This window comes from Castanea sativa, chromosome 9 (genome assembly GCF_040712315.1).
Source record: "Castanea sativa cultivar Marrone di Chiusa Pesio chromosome 9, ASM4071231v1".
Lineage (NCBI taxonomy): Eukaryota > Viridiplantae > Streptophyta > Magnoliopsida > Fagales > Fagaceae > Castanea > Castanea sativa.
The window spans coordinates 25,687,501-25,695,000 of NC_134021.1; the positions used below are offsets into that span (position 1 = coordinate 25,687,501).

The 7,500-nt window shown below is 37.0% G+C and overlaps 1 long non-coding RNA gene and 1 pseudogene across 1 annotated transcript in view; one reads left to right on the forward strand and one right to left on the reverse strand.

Annotated features, from left to right (window-relative positions):
• The first annotated feature begins 5,185 nt into the window (after positions 1-5,185).
• The window catches only part of LOC142609886 (uncharacterized), a 14,145-nt gene continuing 11,830 nt past the window's right edge, over positions 5,186-7,500 (forward strand). The window contains exon 1 of the long non-coding RNA XR_012839717.1: positions 5,186-5,426. This is a non-coding gene — a long non-coding RNA (uncharacterized LOC142609886). The remainder of the gene's footprint in view (positions 5,427-7,500) is intronic.
• The window catches only part of LOC142610414 (uncharacterized), a 7,532-nt pseudogene continuing 5,983 nt past the window's right edge, over positions 5,952-7,500 (reverse strand).

Below are 7,500 nucleotides of genomic sequence, written 5' to 3' on the forward strand. Positions count from 1 at the left end.
AATTACAACTGTTTCTCAAAAAAAAAATATTACAAGTCCCCATATTTTGAATTGTAATTCATATTAATCTTTGATTAATGATACTTCTAGAAGTGATAGTTTATGGTAACATGTAATATTTCTCTTCAAATCTTTTGATGCATAAATAGATTGTTTGTACATTAGACAATCTCTGCAGTAGAAATCGTTCATTACTTCTCTCTCTCTCTCTCTCTCTCTCTATATATATATATATATATATATATATATATATATATATATATATATATATATTGATAGGTATAGCTTAGAGAAAATCCAATTACATTCTATAATTGAAATCCAATTTTGCACCATGTATCCTAAATTATTTATTTTTAAAATGTTTTATTTCTTAATTTTTGAGTCAAATGTGGGACCATATCAATAGAGAAAAACTGCTATCATTGGACCAGTAGTAATTACTCTCTTATTTGGTACAGAATCAAAGAACACTCACTTTCATGAAAAGAGAAAAACAATGATAAAGGAGAAATAGTTTCTTGGTTCCAATCTTGTAGATGGGGGAGGGTACTTGGGTTTTCTCTAAATTGTATTTGTTTTATAGTGAAACTCTCTCTCTTTCTCTCTCTCCTATTATTTTCTTTTGAAAATAAATTGCATAGAATACATAGTGATTGATACATCCACTAGCATTAAATATGCCTTGGATAATTTCATGAGAAATAAGGCGAAGGCGGAGCATCACAGGGTGACAAGATTGAGCGCACAACAACAATCATATCAAGTAGATACCCCGCGTAATCCAAGGACCGCTGGACATGGGGATCACACACATGGAGTTAATCTGTTGCAAAGAACTTGCACATGTCAAAAATGGAAACTGTACAAGATATTATGTTCACATGTCATTGTAGTTTGTATTAGGTATCAACACGATGCAAAGCAGTACATTGACCCATGCTATAGCGTGAACGCACTGTTTCGGAGCTATGCTCCCATGTTCCCTGCGTTGAAAGATAGACTATTATGGCTGGATCCTAAAGAAACTCGAAGGGTCGTCCCTAACCCCTAATTGATCTTAGAGAAAGGTAGCCCTGTCTCAACACGAATCAGGAATGAGATGGACGAGGGTAGGAAACGACCGAGAACCACACCATGGAAGAAAGGGGGAGGAAGGTGCAATCGGGTTGTGTGGTGGTCTCACGCACTAGGTACACTAAGTTTGAACCGTGGCATCCTTCTAAATGCAACTTGAAACAAAATGCATGCTATATGCCATTCAATTATGTATTTTTAAAACTTAAGAAAAATTGGATAAAATTTCAAGGACCAAATATGGCATTTATACTATAAGCTACTTTCCCTATAAGATGCATACAAAAAGTCATTAGCATTGCCATTTGGTTTGTCACAAAAGTTGCATAATAATTGATTAATGTAATGTAATGTGTAATTGTCCTATGTGTAATGTAATGTTTTTCATTTTTTTTCTTTCTCTAAAAGGTGTTAGGTCATTTGTGAGTTGGCCATGATTTCACTTTTCCACTTTTAACCTATTGGATCTTAGAAGTTTTCTCTGATTGCATATTTTACAATTGTGAAGGCACTCTCCTTAGCATGATCATCTTCAAATACCCTACCATGAAGGGTGTCAACTTTGACTTGGCCTATGTTAACATGATCATCTTCAAGTACCCTACCATTCAAGTACATTGCTAATTAAGGGTGTCAAATTTCTATGCTCACAACCAATTAGTCGGTTTACTACTTCAATTTACTGCTTGTGAAGTTTTAATGCCTGTCTGATTCAACAATGATGATATTAAAAACCAGTTGCCTAGAATTTGATGTTGTGGTTGATGTTCTTGCTGTTTAATCATTAATGTGTATTACTGAAATAGGTTGAAGATATATTTTTTTCAATATATGCTTAACTTGTTGTCTACAATTTGATGTTGTGGTTGATGTTCTTGCTGTTTAATGTGTATTACTGAAATAGGTTGAAGATTTATTTTTTCAATACAAGCTACCTAAAATAACTTGTGGGCTACATGAATACATGTGCATGGATTTACACATTTTAGATTATCCATCTTTTTAACTAGTATTTTTGAACTACTGATCCAGCAGTAGTTTAGCAGTGAGTGTTCTTTTCTCCAATTTAAGATTGGATTGTTTTATTTTCTATTTCTTTTTTGTGTGTGTGTGTGTGTTTGTGTGGATAAGGTGAACTTTTATAAATATAAATTCAAGCTTTGCTTGTGTTTTAACCAGGGATTTAGAAAGATTGAATCCTGAGAAGTGGGGTTTGCAAATGAAGAGGTTGTAACTGGAGAAAATTTTTTTTTGAAGAATATTCATCGATGCAAGCCAGCTCATAGTCATTACATGTAGAACCAAGATCATGTTTCAGTCCCATTAACCGAACAGAAAAACTGTATTTTGAGGTGAAAATTAATAGACAACCACTTGCTTCACTTGGACCTACAAAGGCATCAAAGACAAGGAGACATTTGAGTTTCAATTACGACTTTAGGTGAGAAATTGTGGAATATGGAACAAAAGGCAGGCAATATGACTCTACTTATTGGTTGTGGTAACTATGGCATATTATGTCTGTTTACTACCAGGAGTAAGCTAAATTGTTTTACTGATGCAAATGGTGTTTGACTCTACTAATTTGTTGTGGTAACTACGGCAATTTCCACTTGATGTAAATGGTAGCAACTATATACTAGATATTCTTGTTTTTACTGATTTAATTTTTTGACATTTGTGCATAGGTGGAAATCTAACTTATAAGTATCAATTTTGACCCAAAAAAATCTAATTTAAATCAAGATGATTCTATGACATTGGATTATTGACCTTTTTGTCAGATTGAGCTTCCTTAAGGAATCTCCTCATAAACACATATGGGGTAGGCACAGACAACTTAAATTGTAATGTGTTCACCATAAATCTCTCCTATAAGCAAGGGAAATCATTAAATTTAATTTAATAGTGAAAGGAAGGAAAGGAAACTAGTGGGAAGCAATTAAGGATATTACCATATCAAGAACTTCTTCTCTCGTATAAGCCTTGTCTGATATCATAACAAGATCCTCCACAATAGGGACAGAAACTTCCTCATATTTGCAAGCTAATAGCATGCCTGTCAACCCAACCAAATTTAAGCTTCTTTCTGAGAACTATTTGGTGCTCTAAGAACCTGTCTATAAGGTTGACAGTGAGGAATAAGGTCTCGTCCATAAGCTCAATTTTGCAGTGAACTCGTTAGTACAACCAATTTCATTAGTCAATTTCAAGTACAAATTTTTAGCGTCACTCAGATGTCCCTACAATTGCCTTAATATGATTTTGATTTGCACTCAAGAATGGGGCGTCACATACAGATTGATACTCGAGTTTAATGGACTTAGGTACTGCTAACACAGTACTCGAGTTTCATGGACTCGAGTATCAATCTGTATGATTAAGGGTCATCAAATAGCTCATGGCCCATAGCCCGACCTAGAAACCCGACGGCCCACCGGGCTAATGGGCGGCTCGGCCCGTTCTTATTGAGGCTCATGGGTAGCCCACTAGCCTAGTGGGTTAGGCCGTGGGCTAGTTTTTATACCCATGAGTACCCGGTGGGCTAGCCCAGTAGCCCAACCCGTTGCCCAGCCCATTGGTCTAACCTGTTGGCCCAACCCAATAACTCATAATTCATAACAAAAATATATAGGAAGTGTATGAATGATTGATCTTGAGATATAATAAAGAAATTTCTTAAGAAAACTCCCTCAACCACTAAGATATTCAAAGTAATTGTGCTAAACTTAGTTTACTAAATATATATTTTTCTAGTAGTCTAGCAAATTTGAATTAGCCATTTGACTTTTTTTTTATTAAAGATAAAAATTAAAATTAAAAAAAAACTATTTAAAGCCTTAATAAAAAAAATTAAATAGGTTTCCATCAACAAATCAAAAAATTAAATAGGTTTCCATCAACAAATCAAAAAATTAAATAGATTTGACTATAAAAAATTTGTAATTAAGTATTAAATTCTTTAATTCTTTCCTTTAAAAAAATATATTGATTATTCCCTTATAAAAAATTGATTTTTTCCTTAAAAAAATAATAAAATAATATGCCAACACAAGCCCATGGGTAACGCATTAAGCCCAACCCGATAGCCCAGCTCGCTAAAGACAAAATGGGCGTTGCCCATGGGCTAAAGTTTTCTCTTTCGGCCCAGCCCGACCCGGCCCGGTAACTAGTTAATAACCCATTATGCCCAGCCCATTGTGCCCATGGGCCAAGTAAAAATAGGTCGGGCCGGCCCGACCCGGCTCATTGATGACCCTTATGTATGATTTTGCTTTGCACTTAAGAATGGGACCTCACATACAGATTGATACTCAAGTTTAATGGACTCAGGTACTGCTAACACAGTACTCGAGTTTCATGGACTCAAGTATCAATATGTATGATTTTGCTTTGCACTCAAGAAATTGGGGCCTCACATACAAATTGATACTCGAGTTTAATGGACTCGGGTACCACACTAATATAGTACTCGAGTCCAAGAAACTTGAGTACCAAGTGGCATTTTTTAATGCCCAAATGCCAACTCAGCTAGCGCCATGGTGGAATAGAAACTAGGAACTCGAGTTTGCTAAACTCGAGTACCATTCAGAACTTGAGTTTAGTAAACTCAAGTACGTAAAAAGTGGTAGATCCCCATTTAGTTCCAAAACAGTGCTTAATTGCTAAAAATTTATGAAATGATGGTATTTGGCCGTTTTCACCTAGGCCCAAGTTGGAGTACTATTGTGCCGACAGTGGCTTTATTAAGGTTCTGAAATTTGAAGTAGCAGCTGCTATTGTTCATGGATGTTTAAGTGTTTGAATTAGATTGATGAGATATGAAATGAAATGAAATGAAAGTCATTCATTGTACCCACCCGGGTTGCTTCCTTTTTGATAATTAAGTTTGTGGTTGAAAGGAGAAAGTATATAGTGTTTCAATATTACCACGTCAGCACCTTATTTGGTATTTCATATCCAATAGATGATTGACAACTAGCCACTGCAATTCACTCTATCAACACAAACCAAATGACAATTTTGCCCTGAAAAGTTTTCAAACTTCCGCCACTTTCTATCGTATCTTTTCTCCAAAATTAACCTTTCACTCCTCACTTAAAATTTTTCAAACAGAAGTTCTCTCTCTCTCTCTCTCTCTCTCTCTCTCAGTTCCTTCCCCTCTAAAAACTAAAAGCCAAAATTTCCAAAATTTTTAGAATTGAAGTTCTCTCTCTCAAATACACTCCCTTTCACCTGCGACTACTACCACACCGCTTCCACTATCGTGCTACCGCTTCCCTGGACCATACTTTAGTTTTGAACACTGCAAAGCACTGCTCCCAGCCTCTGGTTCCAAAAACCTCTAGGTATTTTCTCTCCCTTTGGGTATTTTTTTCATATTGTGTTTATTTATTATAAAAAAACAAAAAAACAAATGCACAAATGTTTACATCTCGCCCTCACCTCAACATCCGTTTTTTACTCAACCCTTGGATAAAGAAAATAAAATTTGTGGGTAGGTTAAAGGTTTGGATCACCTGAGATTGAAATTACTATGCTTATGTATTATTTTTACCCATTATATGAATGATTTTTTTTTAACTTTACACCAGTAGATCCTTTTATGGTATTGGAGGATCGGAAGATTGAGAAGTAAATAAAAAAAAATAATCAAATCTGGAATTGTAAGGATACATTTACATTTCTTTTACTACATTTTTCAATTTTTTCTTGTTGATTTTGTTTTCACTATCAGTTATGTTATTGGGCAATAATAATTACCGACTGATACCAGATTCACTAGGTGTATGTTAGTTAGTTTTTTTTTTTTTTTTTTTTTTTGAGAAGCCAGCCCATCAGACTGGGAATTTATTAGAAAAAGAAAACCAAGTTCAAGGAACATCAAAGCCAACTAGTTGGGCAATCTTTGCAGGTAAGCCATCCGACCATTCCTGAGGCCCCGCTGAACATTTGGCCTTCTTAGCTAACGCATCGGCAACCACATTACAAGACCGATGAACATGGACAAATTGAAATGACTGAAAAATAGAAACTAAGGTGCGAATGTCGTCCACAACGTCTCCATACGAGTTCAACACCAGACTCTCCTGAGAGATAGCGTTGATCACTGAAGCTGAATCCCCTTTAAAGATAACATTTTGAAGATCCTTTTCATCAGCAAACATCACAGCACGGCGACAAAGCAAGCGCTTCCAAATCAGCAACTGTCGAGGCTAGAGCTATTGGCATTGACAAAGCAGCAATAGCTCCTCCACGCCAATCACGAATGACAACCCCGATTCCTGCCAAATTAAAAGGCTTGAACACAGCATCGTCGAAGTTGATTTAAAGTAGCCTTGCTCTGGGGCCCTCCATTGGTGTTGGATTATAGGCATATGCACGGGCTGAGCTTCTTCTTCCTAAGCAACTAGAAATTCTTGCAAAAGGTTACTTGCCAGAGAACTAATATTGGCAATTGGTTGCACCTGGCACCCAAAGTGTAGGGTGTTTCTTCGGTTCCATAAGCACCAAGTCGAAACACCAAAAATCTCCATCTTGAAGTCCTCCATCACCTGCAAAAAACAATCAACTAAATCGCAAAAGGTTAGAGGAGGGGGGTGTAAGGCCTGTTGGGACCAACTGTGGCAGCTCCATACGCCTTCTACCACTCCGCAATTCCACAAAGCATGTAGGAAATCCTCAAGGCCTTCGTTACGCAGCTCACACAACTCCGAGGTGATGATTTTCTGCTGAAACAGATTGCACTTCATGCGGAAAGCATTGTGGCAAGCCCTCTAAACAAAGTGTTTTTGAGGCTCTTGGTTAGAGCTACCTGGTGTGGTACTTGCAGATAGTAACTTGTAGGTGTTGCTTGTAGTGTAAACACCTGAAGGAGTATACGCCCAAATCTCCCAGTCCTCAGTGTTTCTAATACTCAGAGTGATTCCCCTAATTACAAACGCCTCACTAGGAAAAAACATCTCGTTGATCACCTCAGTTTTCCAGCCTCTCCGATCAGCATCAATGAGGGAGCTAACTCTTGTCTCAGGCAAGACAGTAGGCAAGGGGGATATGATGGAACTACAAGCTTTTCTAGGCAACCATTTATCTTCTTTAACATGCACTGATTGGCCATTCCCAATTCTACAAACCATACCCTTCTGAATAACATCTCTAGCACTAAAAATACTTTTCCAGGCATAGGACCCAAATATGAAATCCTTCACTTCCAAGATGGAACAGTTTGGGAAAACCTGGCTTTTAACACGCGAAAGCATAGCGACTCTGGATTATATATCATCCTCCAAACCTGTTTTACTAAGAGCACATCATTGAACTTTTCAATTTCTTTGAATCCCATGCAATCCACCTCCCTCGCTTCACAAAGCTTTTCCCGACAAACCCAATGCACCTTCCTCGAATCACCGCTATAACCCCACC